This window comes from Pseudopodoces humilis, chromosome 4 (assembly GCF_049639895.1).
Source record: "Pseudopodoces humilis isolate 2021_Gansu_Grassland_sample_001 chromosome 4, ASM4963989v1, whole genome shotgun sequence".
Classification (NCBI taxonomy): domain Eukaryota; kingdom Metazoa; phylum Chordata; class Aves; order Passeriformes; family Paridae; genus Pseudopodoces; species Pseudopodoces humilis.
In genome coordinates this window covers 70607639-70623716 of record NC_142203.1, presented here as the reverse complement: position 1 = coordinate 70623716, position 16078 = coordinate 70607639, and the positions used below count along the sequence as shown (strand labels likewise).

Here is a 16078-nt window from a genome sequence, read left to right as displayed (position 1 = left end):
ATATTTTAACAATAACCTCCCATCATTCTGTCTGATCTGTGCTCAGTTGGCCATACAGATCACTTTATCTTGAATAGATTATCACCGGTTTAATAAACCCTTCATAATATGCAGGTATAACAATGGTACTTCATTGGATAAAGAAGGTATTAAAGTTCTTTTTCTGGAAATAGGGGTGGCCCAGCTAGTGATTAACTTTATACCTCTGTACATCCCTGTGCTGAATACCGATTGAAGGAGAGTATTCCCATTATTCACATTCAAAATGGACCAGCTCTTCAGAGCTCCTGTTAACTCCTCCTTGCCCATGGCAGCTGTGCAGAGGTGGGAGTTAAAAAAGCCAAAGCTGCCAGGGATGTTATCTCCAGGAGTGGCCATTACCTGGAACATCAGGAAAAGCTGACATTCTTCCCCCAGGATGAGTTTTTCACATGTGCAGAGTGATCAGTGCCAAGATGTCTTATGAAGGAGGCACCATCTCAGTGCTAGCTGGAATTAGGGTCAATGCACTGCTCAGCAAAGGGCCAAAAAGGCTTTTTAGGCAAAAAAAACTTAGATAACCTGTTTTCAGTGAAAAAACAGCATTATTCTTCCTTGTGTCCTCTCACAGGCTTTTACTTACTGACCACTTCAACTTTCCACACAGAAGTTAATTTTCCACTGGTTGCCCTTTACAAGGGATGAGTCCATCCCACAGCTCCCATGTCCCAGATTGTCATCTCAAAATGTTTGGTTGGGAGAAGCACACTCAGACCCTCGGCAGGAGCACCAAGGAGTCTCTGCCAACCCACAGGGCTGGCTTTTGCCTCCTGCAGTTTCCACGGAGACAGACTATTATTTACATATGCCTGCAGTTCCAGGCTCCTGACCACCTTCCTCATGAGACACAGGGCAGAGCATTAGTAGCAGTGCAGCAGGGGCAAGTGTAATTTTCATGTTGTCCTGCAATTTTTGATTTCTTCATTTTTGTCTCTTTGTTGACATTTGCACCCTGAATTGAAAAATCCTGATACTCTTCCTCTCCCGGGTACCCAGGACAAAGCAGGCAGCTGTGAGAGTTAGCTGTGCACACACACCCACCTTAGACAACCCACAGGCTACTGTGGCATTAAGCCCGACCTTGTAGACCTAAATGAGAGATAATATTTGCTCAGGACCAGCTCTGTGGTCATGCAGGCCTGGGATCTGGGGCTACCTCACATCTGACCAGCTGGGAGCATAGGAATAATGAATTTAGGGGCTGAGTGTGCATGCATGTATGAGAAATAGAGAGTATGTCACACACACATTCCCCAAGACACTCCTGAGAGCAACTAGAACTTTTCACACTCTCTCCCTCTCCTGTTTTCTTTTTCTCTGCTCAAGCTGTGTTCGTGCTTGCTTTTCCAAAGCTCCCATCAGGAGCTTTTTGCTTCACAAGAGCCAACATGCCGTTGTGCTGCCTGACAGTGGGAGCACAGCAAGGCTAGTGAATAATGGAAAGTTATTGACCTATAATAACCTGGCATTATTGACCATAAATGATTCAGTTAAAGTGCACGTGCACACACACACACACACACACACACACACACACCCCACCTCACGTGAAGGAGCTGAATTTTGAATTTCCTTTGTTCAGCACTGGCTCAATGGAACTTGTCACAGGGGCATTTTGGCCTGGCATGAAATTAATGTTAATCAAAACATCTCTGAGGATCCTCTAAATAAGACTATTGTGGGGAACAAGCACAATACCTGGAGCCAAAAAGCAGATTGTCCTGAGTCTTTACTTGAGGCTCCAGGAGAGCACAAACCTTTCATGAACTTCAGCATAGTTCACAGATTTTAAGGCTGAAGAGGATAATTTTCATTAAGCAGTTTGACCCCTGCCATAAGGCAGTCTAGAGACTAACTACCAGGACCAGTAACCTGCCACCAAAGCAGAGCACAACACTTAGGGAAAAGGAAAAACATCTGATGTCAGACTTCCCACTTTCCTATTATTTTTTCCTTCTGCTGAGCCAGCTGTTCCCCTCCAAAGTGCTGACATCAGGTGCTTTGGAGTCACAAAGTGTCGGTCGCCCTTCTGGAAAAGCATATTCAGGGTTCATGCTTGGCCCCAGGTGCCCCCCTGGACCCACAAGGTCAGGCAGCACCCCCCACCCACCCTGATGAGACCCCAACACCTTTCTGTACATGAATGAAGGCCTCTGGAAGTGCAGGTGGGCTTGGCTGGGCCAGATGAAGATGGGAGTGAGTACCTGTTTAGCAGAGCCAGATTTCTGAGCCAGGTATAACCCCAGCCACTTGCACAATTGCCATATACCCTCCTAAGATGTCCATGTTTGTGTCAGCATCTGGAATTTGTGCCTGGCCCTTATTATGGAAAGTTTCTGCCCAGTTTTTGACAGGTGAAACTTTGCAGCTTGGAACTGTTCCTGATTATCTATCAGTGCTCTTCAAACAGCCATAAAAGCTTCTCATTAGCTTTGTGGGTGCTGTTCCTTATACACAAAATAGCCATGCTCGATGTGCCTGGCTTTCTTTGTTTTCTCAGGGTCAGAGGGATGAAAGGAAGGATTGCTTTGGTTTCAGATTTGCCTGACTGGGAGCACTTGAGAGAGGATGCAAGAATAAAATTTTAACTCTCAATGGCACTGACCCGTGGTAAGGGAGCAGCTATGAATTGGCATTTACAGCTCAGAAAAGTGTCACAATGCAGGGATTCTTTCCTTTGCTTTTCCAAGATCAGGGCAATATTCTCCTACTGACTCCAGCAGGCAGTGGAAGCTCGCTCCTGCAGTCCAAAATCACTGCAGACAGACAATCACTGAAGTCAGAGGTGCGATCCAGTCTGTGTACTGAAGTAACTAACTTTTGAGTACATTTTAAGTACCTAATGAAGCAGGCTTCCCAGAGTAAATCCTTAATTTCTCCATCTAGGAAATTGGGTTTGCATAATTTAGTTGTTTAAATTTAGGCAGCCAAGGGCTCCCTCTGGAGGTGTCCAAGCAGCCCGTTCCCCTGCACGGGCATGGCCAGGCACTCACCAGAAAAGCAATTTCAAGATGTACCTGTGATTTCAGCACAAGCTGAGTCTTTCCATTCAGGAGATAGGTTCTCCCCCAAATCTTCCAAATTTTTCTGTAGTACTAGAGTCAAGTTCGGGGACATGGCCAGATGGAAAGGAACAACTGAATTTCTCCCTGAAGTCAAGTAAGGCACATGATATCTAAGGTAGATCTGCTTGTCTCAGTCAGCAGTGGCAGCAGCACAGTGCCTTATCTGTATGTGCACACCATCACACACCTCTGGAGACCAGCCCAGAATACCCGACTGTAGCAGGATGTGAAACAGCCCACAACTTTTTCAAGGTGGGCAGAGAGAGGGATGCCGACCTCCTAGCTCCCTCGTGGAATAAAACTGTGTCTGGGGAAGTTCAGCCTAAACTCTGGGAAAAGGTTCTTCACTGAGTGGGTGTCTGGTCACTGGGACAGGCTCAAAAGAGCACCTGTCATAGTTAAAGGAGCCTGTCAAAAGGCCTGTCATAGTTAAAGGAGCATTTAAACAATGCTCCAAGTCATATAGATGAGTGTTAGGTACACTACAATGATCATTATAGGTCCCTTACAACTCGAGATTTTCCATGATTTCATGGCTTTCAGCTCTGTCCTTCCTTCCTCTCTGTGTAAGGGACTTTTATACCAGCATTTTCCATGCCTTGATACCTTGGATTCATAGAGCTTCTAACAAATATAAATTCCCCTTTGCACACACCCCATTTAATCAAAACCTTGCTGGTTTAAGCAGTCTGTTTTATTAAATTACCAACCTATGAAGCCATTAACTCAATTAGAAGCAGCAGTTCTGTAGTCTTGAACAACCAAGGGGTAATATTGCAGTGGTAGACTTTATGCAGGTATGGCATGTTATAATAACAGTGAGAGCTCATATAGCATCTTAAAACTTTACAATTTTGTAGGAATAGTATCTAATTAATCCTCACAATGGGCCCTGAAGGTAAAGATTACTGTCTAACCCCTTTTTCCATGGAGGAAACTTAGTGGGGAAGGAGATGATAGGTAATAGACTTCGGAAAAGCATAAAAGGCCGTATCTTTCTACAGTCTGCATTCACAGTAAGAAGGTTTCCCAAATTGCTATTTCCTTCAGAGAAAATCAACACCAAGTGACCATTTTCTCCCTTTATTGTCTCCATATTGTAATGTGCAATGGGTTGAGTTAATTTTTAATTTTTTTTTTTAGAAGTGGTAGGGGTAGGACTGTAGGACTGTAAAAGTAAGTAACAGTGAAGTATTGCTAAAAGTTAATATTAAAACTAAATACTACAGAAATAAAGATGAAATAAATACTACAGAAATAAAGAAATAAATAGGAAAAGGAGCTGTACTTTATTTGAATCTGAAAGAGACAGATTTAGGATCAGTTTATACTTTTAGCAAAATACTAAGAGGAAAAAAGAAGCTGAAACCAATGAAAATCAAATACTGTTTCTAATAATTAGCATTGCCAACCATAAAGATGCATCAGCATAAATTATCTCAAGCAATCCTGCATGATAAGGTAATATAAATATGAGAAAATTTATTTTCAAATTTTTTTTTCTTTGAGTGTTTTCTTTGAGTGATATGTTGAGCATTAAGGTTTTCCTTTTATTTTGTAATTAAAATTCTTGTTAAAAAGTTGCTCAGGTCCAGAAGCTGAAGATTTAAGGGAAGCACCATATGTCAGGAGACTGATGGTAAAGCCCCAAAAGCTGGAGGTTCTGGCAGTGTTTGCAAGCAGGGCTGGATCAGGGTTACCTTTAAATGCAGAGAGGTTTGCATTTTACCCTTATTCGAAGAATTAATGAGTAGTTTATTTAAAGTAGATGATTAAAAAAAAAAAAGCTCTATGATTGTTCTCAGTGGTGATGGCTCCATTTTATCTCCTTTCATATTTACACCATGTAGCACCCAATTCACACTGCAGAGAGAGAAAGTACAATCTGGCCCAAATTTTCAAATATGCTCAGCACCCAGTGGACCAAAATCTTTTAATTATCTGCCTGTGCATTTGAGAACATCCTGCATTTGAAACAGAAGCCTCCTTAAGCAGTGTGATGTCCTGCTCAGTTTCCCCCTCTGCATTTTTTTTACTCTTAGCATCCCCTCAGAGACTCTCTCTGCGCTGTGATTTCGGACAGATCCTGCTAGGAAGCACAATCCTTGCTCCCCTCTGAGCTGGTTTGGACATGTCAGTGTTGCCTAGGGCTTGCTACCCATCTACCCAGGAGCAGCAGAGCCCAGGAGCTCAGACACACACGCTACAAAAGGTTCATGGCCAAACCATTAAAGTTTATAGCTGAACTTGTTGGTGTCTGAAAACACTCCCTCGTCAGCCGCAGCACAAGGAGGGGGTGGAAGGAGGAGAGTGCTGCTGGATGCAGTTCCTAGTGATGCCCCTCTGCTTTGTCTCTTCCAGCTTAATCCAAGCTGGACATTCTGTGTGAGGGAGTGAGGGGGTCAAGCTCTCAAGCGAGTGGGAATGGGGGTGATGAGGGAGGGAGTAAATAACTTTAAATAACTTGGAGCTATTGCCTGTGGTGCCAGAGGTGGCACGCTGCTTCTGGCCACTAACACATGTGGACAGGTGAACCTTTACACCAAATCAATCATCATATTTATTCTAATTGTATCGTAATAGTCCCCCAGGAGCTCAGTTCAAATGAGCTTGACATTATTAAAATTTTAATGCCCAGTTTTCATAGCTGAATGAATATTTAAAGGGTATGTCCCAGGCTTAAGTTATGATGATGAAGAAATTAATGGAATGTCTTGTTTAATGCTTTGGTACATGTTGATGCAAAAAAAAAAAAAGGAAAAAAAAAAAAAAGAAAAAAAAACAGAAAGGAAAAGAAAAAAGTGGTTGTTCAAAGCAGTAAAGAAAGAAAGGCAATATTTAGGCATAATTAGAGGAGGACAGCATCAGTGAAGCATTAGTATCAGACACTAATTTTGTTGGATAGCTCTCAGCAGAGGGGAAATATTTATCATTCGGGGTGGGGGGAAGGCAGGGTGCGGTCAGGGACCAGAGGAGAAGCAGCTCCAATTTAATGACAGATCAGAAACCAATCTCTGTGAGTCTCTGACCACATCCCTACATAGTGGAATGAGCTTGCTAGCCTTTGTTGCCTGCAACAGAGGGAGAAAATCACCTTTGTTACCCAACCAGGGTGTTTGTTTATTTTAAGTACCCAGATCAACTTTGAAGGATGGCATAATTAATCAGCGAGACTCATCAGTCTGGTAATTATGTTACAGATAATTGTCAAAACATAGGACCAGATGATACCAGTTATACATAGATGGGAGTGAGAGGTAGCTCCTTTTGCACTGGAGGGCCTGATACCTAAAACTGGTACAGAGAATTGCACTGAGGGTCTGAAATCCAGAATGATTTTGGGGTTTTGTTTCAGTGTTTGGGGTTTTTTCAAGCTTTCCATGCTTTTCCCAATTCAAAAAATATTTGGGAACTTATGGATTTTTGTTTTTCCCCTTTTTGACGGCTCTACTAAAATTTACAAGGTTCCAGCTTGTGCTTATTCATTTGCTTATAGAAACTGAGGATAACTTGAACATCTGGATGGGCTTAAAATCACACTGTATGCATTTCCTAGCTGTGAAGGAGGGCAAAAGAAAAAGTTAATACTCTTAAGTCCCTTCACAGAAGATTTTCTCTAAAGGGGCACTATCAAGATTAAGATAATCTTATTCTTCCTCTGAGTCTTTCCTTGTTTGTTTTCTTTTTTGTAAAATTATTTTTTATTTTCCTTTTGCCAGCTCAGGAGCTGCAGCCCTGATCCAGTGCACAGCTAAAGGGGCTTATCATCAGAACAAAGTGTTCACACATCTAATTTGAAGTGTGATTTCAAACCAGCTTAGACAAGTCAGTGGATAAGGTGGCATGGCTGCTGGGGGTTCTTCTGCTCAAATGTAACTTGTTTCAGGCTGTCTAGAAAAAAAATATTAAACTTTATTTGTTTGTTAATAAAACTGAAAGGAGAGCACAACCATAACACCTGCATAGGATAGGGATAAACCTTGATATGGAAGCTCTTGTGCTTCAGAAATGCCAGAGCATTCTACTTGTAATAGGTTTAGGTCTGGGCCTCCGGTGGTTCAGAACTCAGGTAATGGACTGCTCTCTGTTATACTGTACCAAGCAGGTGACTTTAACCTTTGGAAAAAGGGAAATTAGGGTAGGAGGAAGAGAGTGAACACACTAACCTTGAAAGCAGGACCAGTGGTGGAGGAAAAACACTTTCTGGCTCAGGGTGTATCTAACCCAGCACTAAGGAAAACCCTGCTTGCAATGTTAACCCAGTGAGAACCTCTTTCAGTTCTTGGGGAGGCTGGGTTTAAAGTCATGCTCTGAAGCTACCTGCACATTTAGATCAGTGAGAGAGCCTGTATTTCATGGTCCTGGCAGTGGGTGAAAGCAGCTAGTTAATTTACACAGCTTACTCAGTTGTTTGTTAAATGGCAGTGCTGTGGAAAGCATTTCTCCACAGGCAAAAGGGCTGGCTGTGGTTCTTATCTTTGTGGCCAGGCATACAAAGCTACAAGCACAGAAGGTCTAATCTTCTTGGATGGAAGGTGGCCAAGGTCTTTTTGCACTCAAAGCACTGAAGTCAATGGAGCTTGGCCTTGCCTAAAGTCTGCAGAGTCAAGCCAAGCAACCATTAGTGGCAAAGGCAACATTTGGGTCTTGCTTCAGAAGAAGAGATAAAGCCCAGTGAGGGAAGAGCACAGCAGGAAAGTTCCAATAGCCAGAGGTCATGGGCTCAGGATAAGGGAGAGACAAGAGCAGATGTTCATCTCCTAGTGAGGGAACAAGGGTTATGTCTACAATGCCTTCAGCAGTACAACTGTCTCTCTGACCTGACTGCTGTCCTACCCGTGTCCTTGCCAAGTCGTCCCCTGGGCTCTGTGTGACCATGGTGTTCCCCACATGCAGAGAACACCCCACCTGCCCAACAGACAGCAGCAGAATAACACCGAGAGCACCTATGGGACTGCTGGGATGTGAGGTCTGAGGGGGAGCTTTCAGCTGGGAGGTGCAGGCAGAGGCAGATCCACAATTGAAAACACCTTAGCTGAACACACACTGATCCAGGACCCTCAGCACATGTTCTCATCACTCATTTAAGTGCTGTGATGCCATGTACATGCATTTAGCCATCAGCAGGGCCAGGATCCATGCTTTTTAGTGTAAGACCATATTTGTTGTATCCATATGGACTGCCTTCATATGCTGGGGGACATTGAGTGCTCAGCCTAGAGGAGAGGAGGCTCAGGGGAGACCTTGTCACTCTAAAATTGGAAGGGGATCATTGCCAAGCGGAGGTTGATCTCTTCTCCCACATAACAAGTGATAGGACAAGAGGAAATGCTCTAAGTTGTGCTAGGGGACATTGAAGTTGGTTGTTAAGAAAAATTTCTTTACCAAAAGGGTGGTCAATCATTGGAGCAGACTGCCAAGGGAAGTGGTGGAGCCATCATCCCTGGAAGTGTTAAAAAAACTTGTAGATGGAACATTTGGGGGCATGGTTTAGTGGTGGGCTTGTTAGTGTTGTATTAGCAGTTGTATTTGGTGATCCTAGAGGTCTTCTCCAACATTAATGATTCCATCATTCTATAACTATGCTGTTGCTCTGCCTTGAAGGAGTTTGGGATCACAGTGTCTAGGCTGAAAGAGAATGAGGTCTCTTTCAACTCAATACATGCTAAGTTTGTATTGTTAAATACAATTGAAAAAGTTAGGGATAGAGAAGAATGATTTTCAACAGAAGGTGTATGGGCACAAATTTGGAATCAAATTATCTTGAAATAAACTCAAGAGGGAAATTAGAAGATGGGATTGTGGAAGAATTTTCCCTACTGATACTAGGGAGGAAGGGAGGAAAGGCCAGCAAAAGACTGACTTAGTTTTATATTAGAATTTGATGTGTTTATGAACAGAACTTCACATTGTGGTTGCTCATTGTATCAGCAGGGAATGAGATTTAATGAGCAGCATGTTCATTCAAGAGTTATACGTCTGCTGTCAGGATACACATAGAAATAGACCTTTTTATGTAGCTTAGCATGACCAGAGGGCCAGTCCTGGTACTCTTTACATGCTGGAGAGTACTCACTTAGTGTTCGGGGACTTCTCATTCTTGTGAAGGGGCTGGGGCTACAGACACATTTTCAAATATCTTCATCCACAAGACACCCTTCTTTTCCAGGAAAGAAAGGTCAAGTGCATTAGCCAAGCAAGATCCATGAGTGCAATAAACACCCATCTGGGTGATCAGGACATCATCTTTCTGTTCTTAGTCACTAAGGTACTGTGTGGCAGCACAGTCTAGTGAGTGAAAATAGACCTGTTGAACACCATTTTTACAGTGTGACTGCCCAAAACTTTACGGGATTCTCCTGCTGTCTCTTTCACATACAGATTTGCATATGAAACAATATTTATAAGATATGAATACTAAAAAATAAATAAAAAGAAGAAGAAAAAAGTCAGTCCTGCCTCTCTCATTTTGGAAAATGAGGCTTCATTCCAAGCATCCTGCATTTTGTCCTCAAACATGCTGAAGACTGAGTTCTCCCTTTACCCCACACCACTTCATTTAAAACCAGAGACACCATAAGACTGAACACTACATGCTCAGCTACCCCAGGAACAAACCAAATGATTTTTTGTATTGGAAAGCCTCTATTTGCTTATTACTACAAGATCTGTAGTTTCTTAAAATTCAAAACTGTTCTGTGAGGAAGAAGTTTTGTATTTGGAGCTGCAGACTTGTGAACGTGAGCATGAACTGAACTGGAGCCCCTCTAGGTTCATCTATACACAGGAGAAAAGGAGAAAGATGAATCAATAGTTAGACAGATGGGTTATAATGTTTTTTATATGATATATAGAAAATACTCTCAGAGAGCAGGGATGGCCGGTAGCAATCATTCTCAGGGGTAGGCACCAGAACATTGACTGATTTGGAAAGGTCAGACCCTTCAATGGGTATTTTTTCATATTTCACACATTGCCATTTCAGGTCATCTCATCTGTTAGTGTGCATATCCATGGCACATCTCAACAGGTGGGGAAGAGGGTGGTGGGAAAGAATTAAAGTCCTTTACCAAAATAAGGTTTGGGATAGTAATTTCAGAGGAAATTATTTACAAGCAAGGTAAACCTATGTGATTTAGTTTGATTTTTTTTTTTTAAACAAACTTCTAAAATACTTCCCTTCCTTATTCTTTCATTAATCCAACATTGTATCAATTTGGAGTGCCCACAGTAAATGTGGTTAATGTGTAATTACACATCAACCCATGCAAACACAACACTTACCTCTATTCCTATGGGGATAGATTTCTCTATGTATTACAGCTGAAACAGACAAATACAGGTGTCTACTTGCACAGCTAAACTGTGGTGAAGAAACCTTCCAGATTCTGTAGCTTTTGGAGAAATTTCCATGAGTTGAGCACCTGAGCCCTGACTTTGTTGTTTTTCTTCAGAGAAAGGAGATTGCTTTGGATTCATGCTTATGGCTATCTAGTTTAGATCACTGTAATTCAATTATGTCACTCAGAATCAGGTACAGAGTGATTTACTTGAACTTTACAATTACACATACACAATTCAATTGTAGGTGATTTTCTTGGCTTTTTCAACTTTGACACTGATATACTTTGCGTTTCCTTAGGGCCCTCTATCAGGGCAGATTTTGTTCAATGCTTTAAAAATTACGACCCACTCCTACAAACACATTCCTGCCAATACCTTTGCTCACATAAATAGCTGCATTGAATTCAGAGGAATTACTATTGTGCACATGGCAGACTCAGAAAAGACTCATGGCAGATTCTGCTGACAGAAATGGTAAAATGAAATTCTTCATAGTGTTTTGGAGCAAGATTTTAAACAGAAAATCTTGTTGCACCAAAGAAATAAATAGTAAACATATTTTCTTAAATTTTCAGAGCAGGTGTTAAACTATTCCTAGCTCCAATTAACATCTGAGCTCATGACATCATATGTCATGAGACCATCAAGAACTAATATTATTTTTAGGGAAGAAGTTGCTCTAGGATGGGATTTTTTTTTTCCATTAAGTTAACCAGCAATTACAGAGAAGTAGGAGTGCCTAATTAACATTTGCTAAGACCTGCTAGCTGGCATCCTTCAAGATTAGGTTTCAGCTGAGTTTCATCATTGATTTAGGGGGCTGATGCCTGAACAATGCTAAACACAACAGCACTGAGCATGAAGAGTTTGGTACTTGCTATTATGTCTGTCCATATAATTCAAGCATAGAAACTATTAGAAGTTTGTTTGTTTGTTTGTTTATTTGAAACCAGAATCAAATACTTTTTTTTTTCCATCAACCATCTTCATAATACATGATGATATCTTTATGTAGAATAAAAAGTTGAGAAAGAGGCAGATGTAATGATGTGTCCAAAATCACCCAGAAGCCCAGCAGAGAGCTGGAAACAGGCCTTGCCAGGGGTTAGCACTTCTTCCTTTTTTACATTCTTTGGGAAATTCTGGAAACATGAGCAGCAGAAATCCTTTCGTCATGGTTTTTGATACAAACCAAAGCCCCCAGTATGTCCTCAAGGAGTATTCAATTTTTTTTTGAGACATCTAAGGACAGTGAAAATATTATTACTATTATTATTATTATTATTATTATTATTATTATTATTATTACTATTATTACTATTATTATTATTTAGATGATCACCAGAATAATCTTCCATGGTCCTATAAAGCACACAAGCTCTAGAATAACTTTTTGTCTCCTGAAATGACATCAACTTTAAGCAGAACCAGCAGATTATCTCCAACATACCTGTCTTCTTGGTCATGATCTTCCTAACTATTAGTGGCATTTAATTCATCTTCAGTAATCTACTCATTTTTCATTTTTTCTTCCTGTCTCAGAGCACATTTTAAGCTGTTCAGGATATCTTCATATTTTTCAGGGTTTTTTTCTTTTTCCCATTTCTTTTTTTTTAACTCTCTGTTCATTCTCAAGTAGAGTCCTAGATCTACTTAAAAACACAAGGTACCTTGATGAGCAATGAAAACGTGGGTGAGAAAAGAAGGAAGAGGATAGCAGGAACAGTGAGAGGAAGAAAGATGGAGACAGTGAGAAATCCTCTGTCTCTGCTTCCTACTCTTCTTTCCCAGGTGATCCTTCTACCTGCTCTAAATTAATATCAAAGCCAGAGGGAGCAGAAAAAGGTTTGTGGGGGGAAAAAAAACGACAACCTTAGGAAAAGAAAAATCATGATGCAGAAAAGCGTCTGTCCCCTGTCTAATTCCTGCAGTGGCCTGTAGCTGATGGTGCTGAGAAAAATACAGCAGCAAGCTCTGACATTTCATTTCTGTGGAGAATTGAAAAAGGGCTTGCTATAATTCATCGCTTCTTGTAACTCAAACCCTTTTTGACAGGGGTACCTGCGCTGTCTTTTAACAGTGGCACCACAGTGGCTGTAATTGGACATGAAAAATGATGTTGTGTTTCTACTTGCTGGGAGTATTGGGGTGGGGGTAGGTGGGGCAGTGGCAATTTGGTGTGAGATGGTGACTTCTGGCATAATTTGGATGGGCTGTTTTTTGGCAAAAAAAAAAAAAGGAAGGACAATCCAAAATGAAGGATATGAAGCATATCAAGTATGATCACCTTGCCTAAGGTTTGAAAAGGTGATAGTAAAAGTGATACTCAGCAGAGAGGAACCTGTAAAGAATCACAGAAAAATGAGAAGTGTGATGCACATGAAGTTCTAACTCCACCATCAACACAAATATTTATGGCATTTGTGGGAAAAGGACACACAACCCCTTTTCCTGAAATAGGCTTACACACAGCTGCGGTGGTACTTCTTCCCAGAACAGATGGGGAGCCTGAGCCACAGGCTTTTCCTGACTCCACAGTGGGAGCACAGTTGTGACTAAAACTCTGGTGTGTCACTCTCTCACCACTTCTTTGAAAACTGTGCCTATATATGTAACCAGAGATCCAAATTAAATTATTTGGCTCTTGCCTAAATCTTTGTGTCTCAGTGGTCCTCAGCACAACTTTGCTACAAAATTGTAGTCGAGCAAAGCACTTCAAAGTAAATTCCTGGCCAAATGGGACTCTGAATCATGAATGAGGATAAACATTGTCCTGATTTATAATGGTTTTATAACTATAGAGCATTCTGGTACCATAAAGTCAGACATCTCCATATTATGGAGAGAAGAAAAAAATTTAGTCAGGTCTTAAAGGATGGTAGAGAATTTAAAGAGGAGAGAAATGCTTTTGAGACTAACAAATGGTGAAACAGTTTACTCCTTTCTGAGTGGTATCCCAACAGGGATAACACAGAACAAGGAGGCATGGTCACATTTCAAATGAGAGCACAAAGGACACCCATGAGCAGAGGAAAGAAGGACCATTGAAAGGACAGGAATGTAGAACATCCTACAGGAAAGCCTAACAGAGAACACTCACTCCTTCTACCAGTTCAGATGCTGGGTCAGCCTGTCCTAGGTTTTTTCCCATGTAGCCAAATCATTTTTGAAGCCCTCCAGTGTCAGGTTTCAATAACACCTTGCAGCCACATTTGTAATTCCACAGACCCCAAGTTGATTTCTAGATTGTATTAATCAGATTTTCTGTCTGACAAATATTCTTTCTCCTGTCACACTCTCAGGGTACACCAGGACAGGACAGATATTAAAGCTGTCCATATCAGTATTTACCCAAACACTCTTCAGAAGGCTGCATTTTGGAGTATAAACTTTGGTTTCATACCACTTAATTTATGGCAATTTCGGGAAAAAAAATAAGCAGGGAACTTGAATATCTGAATTCCCTTCTCCCCAGGAAAGCATTTCCCCAGACTGAGGAAGTTCTGCCATTTTATTTCCCCACTTAGCCCTTTTCTGGTTCCTGTGACAAGTCCTTCCTCCCAGAATATCTGTGTGAGAAAAAAAAAGAAAATCCATAGATGGAGAAAGGAAACTTAATTATTTTCCTCTCAGTGTTTCTCCCTATAATTGGTGTCTTTCATGTCAAGATGATCTCAATTTGTATTATGGGCTCCGTTCAGGCAGCACTTTCTCTTTGGTCTATAAAGAAATTGTCAAGTGTATAAATCATAGTGTACATTAAATTACACTAGCCTTTTACTTATTAATTTCCCCAGTTTTTTCTTCCTTTGTTGGATGCTTATTCCTTCACTCTATTTCTTTTCTTTCTTTGGGATTGACTTATTTTTTCTCATTCCTCAAGCTCAGAAAAAGAAAAACAATAACAACAAAACACCAAAAACAAAACAAAATAAATTAACAAACAAACAAAAAAACCACAAAGCAACCCAGAACAACCAAACCAAAAAAAATAATCAAAGTCCAGACAAATATTTGTTTCCTTTCATTTTTGCCAAAGGGTCTGAGAATGTCCTCTGCCTTGTATAAACTCACTTCATTCAACTCAAAAAGAAGGATGAAGTCTGTAGTTTTTTTCAAGGTTGGATCCAAAAGTTACTTGAGCTCAGTGCAAGTTTTCATGGATTTTAGCATGCTTCAGATCAGTACCTATGTGGGTAGATTTATGGATGTTCTGCACCTCAAGGCTGTGTCCATTTGGACTCCAGACTTTGCCTCCCAAGGCTGAATTCTGCACACCTGCCATAAATTCCTGGCTTCTGTGGCTATTTCTCTCACTGACTGCTTGGGATGCAGGTTCTGGTTGTCTTGGAATGAGCACCAGGGACCACTGACCCCCCTCCCCTGACCATAGGAGTTGGATTAGCCGTAAGGTCCACATCAGGAACCCATAATTTGTAATAAGGGTGCAAGTGTTGGAAGCAACCAGGTCTCAGTCAGACACTGGTACGTGGATGGTCAACACCAACCTGCTGCCAACACCAAGAGTCAGAGGTTGGGCAGCTGAGGGAAGCAGCTGGGTAATTTGGCTTCATTGTCCTGCACATGAGAAGCAAGACAGGGATCATCTCAGCTAAGTCTAAATGCAAAGAGGAACAGGCAGAAAACAGTAGGGAGGAACTGGCACTGCAAAAGACTGTTTATGTCTCAAACACCAAGCTTAAGAGTGGCTTAAATTTACACTTTCTATACATTTGGAGTTACATACTCTCCTCACCTGTGTGATGTCAGATCTTTGAATGTGTGTGAGCTAGCTGCCCACACGTGGGTGTAAAGGAGCCCTCTGGCAGGATATCTGTCCTGCTGCCGCTCCGTGTATCACCCTTGCCCTGCTAATATTCTGTGGTACCCATGTGAGCAAGAGGTCTCTGCTGTGGCAGAAGCAAGGGCTGATACAAGGTTTAATTTTTACCTTTCTTTATTGGTTTTAACACTTCAGCTGTCTGGATTTTGTTGGATGATATAGGCATAGGGCAGAGCAGGAACTGCTCAGTAGCATCTGTAGCCATGGATCCTTCTCTTCCAGAGTGAGTATAACTGCAGTCAGTTTATGGATAAGTACATTTTCCTCTGGAGACAACAATACAGCAGGATCTTCATCATCTTAACCTACTTGTCAGCCAGCTTGATAACTTGTTATTACTAAATATGTGTGTAAAGCAATTAGAATAAATCTAAGTTTTTATGAAGCACTTTCCAAAAAATAAAAAATAAAAAAGGCAAAAAATAGGCAAAAAAAAAAAAAAGGTGAAATAAAATTAATATCCTTGCTGCCCAACTGTGATTAGCCACAAATAAGGGATGGATATTATTCCCTGAAGGCATCCTGTGACACTCATCAGCCAATTTGTGGTCTGACTTTTTTGGGAAGACATATGTTAGGAGATTCCTATTGCCTTCTGACCTCATGCTCCTTGTGATGCTTGTTTGAAGTTGTACTTTCTTTGTTGGCTGACAAATCAAAAAAGATATTTTCATTCTGCTCAGAGGTGGTCACACATAGAAAGATATTTTGAATAGTCCATCTGTATGGGGTATTGATTGCTTTGTGTGACAAGGAGTATGAGGGAGGGAGGGGATTTCAGATTAAA

At 41.2% G+C, this 16078-nt stretch overlaps 1 protein-coding gene across 9 annotated transcripts in view; it reads left to right on the top strand.

The window, feature by feature from the left end:
- The window catches only part of CELF4 (CUGBP Elav-like family member 4), a 694539-nt gene that overhangs the window by 376101 nt on the left and 302360 nt on the right, over positions 1-16078 (top strand). The window lies entirely within an intron of this gene.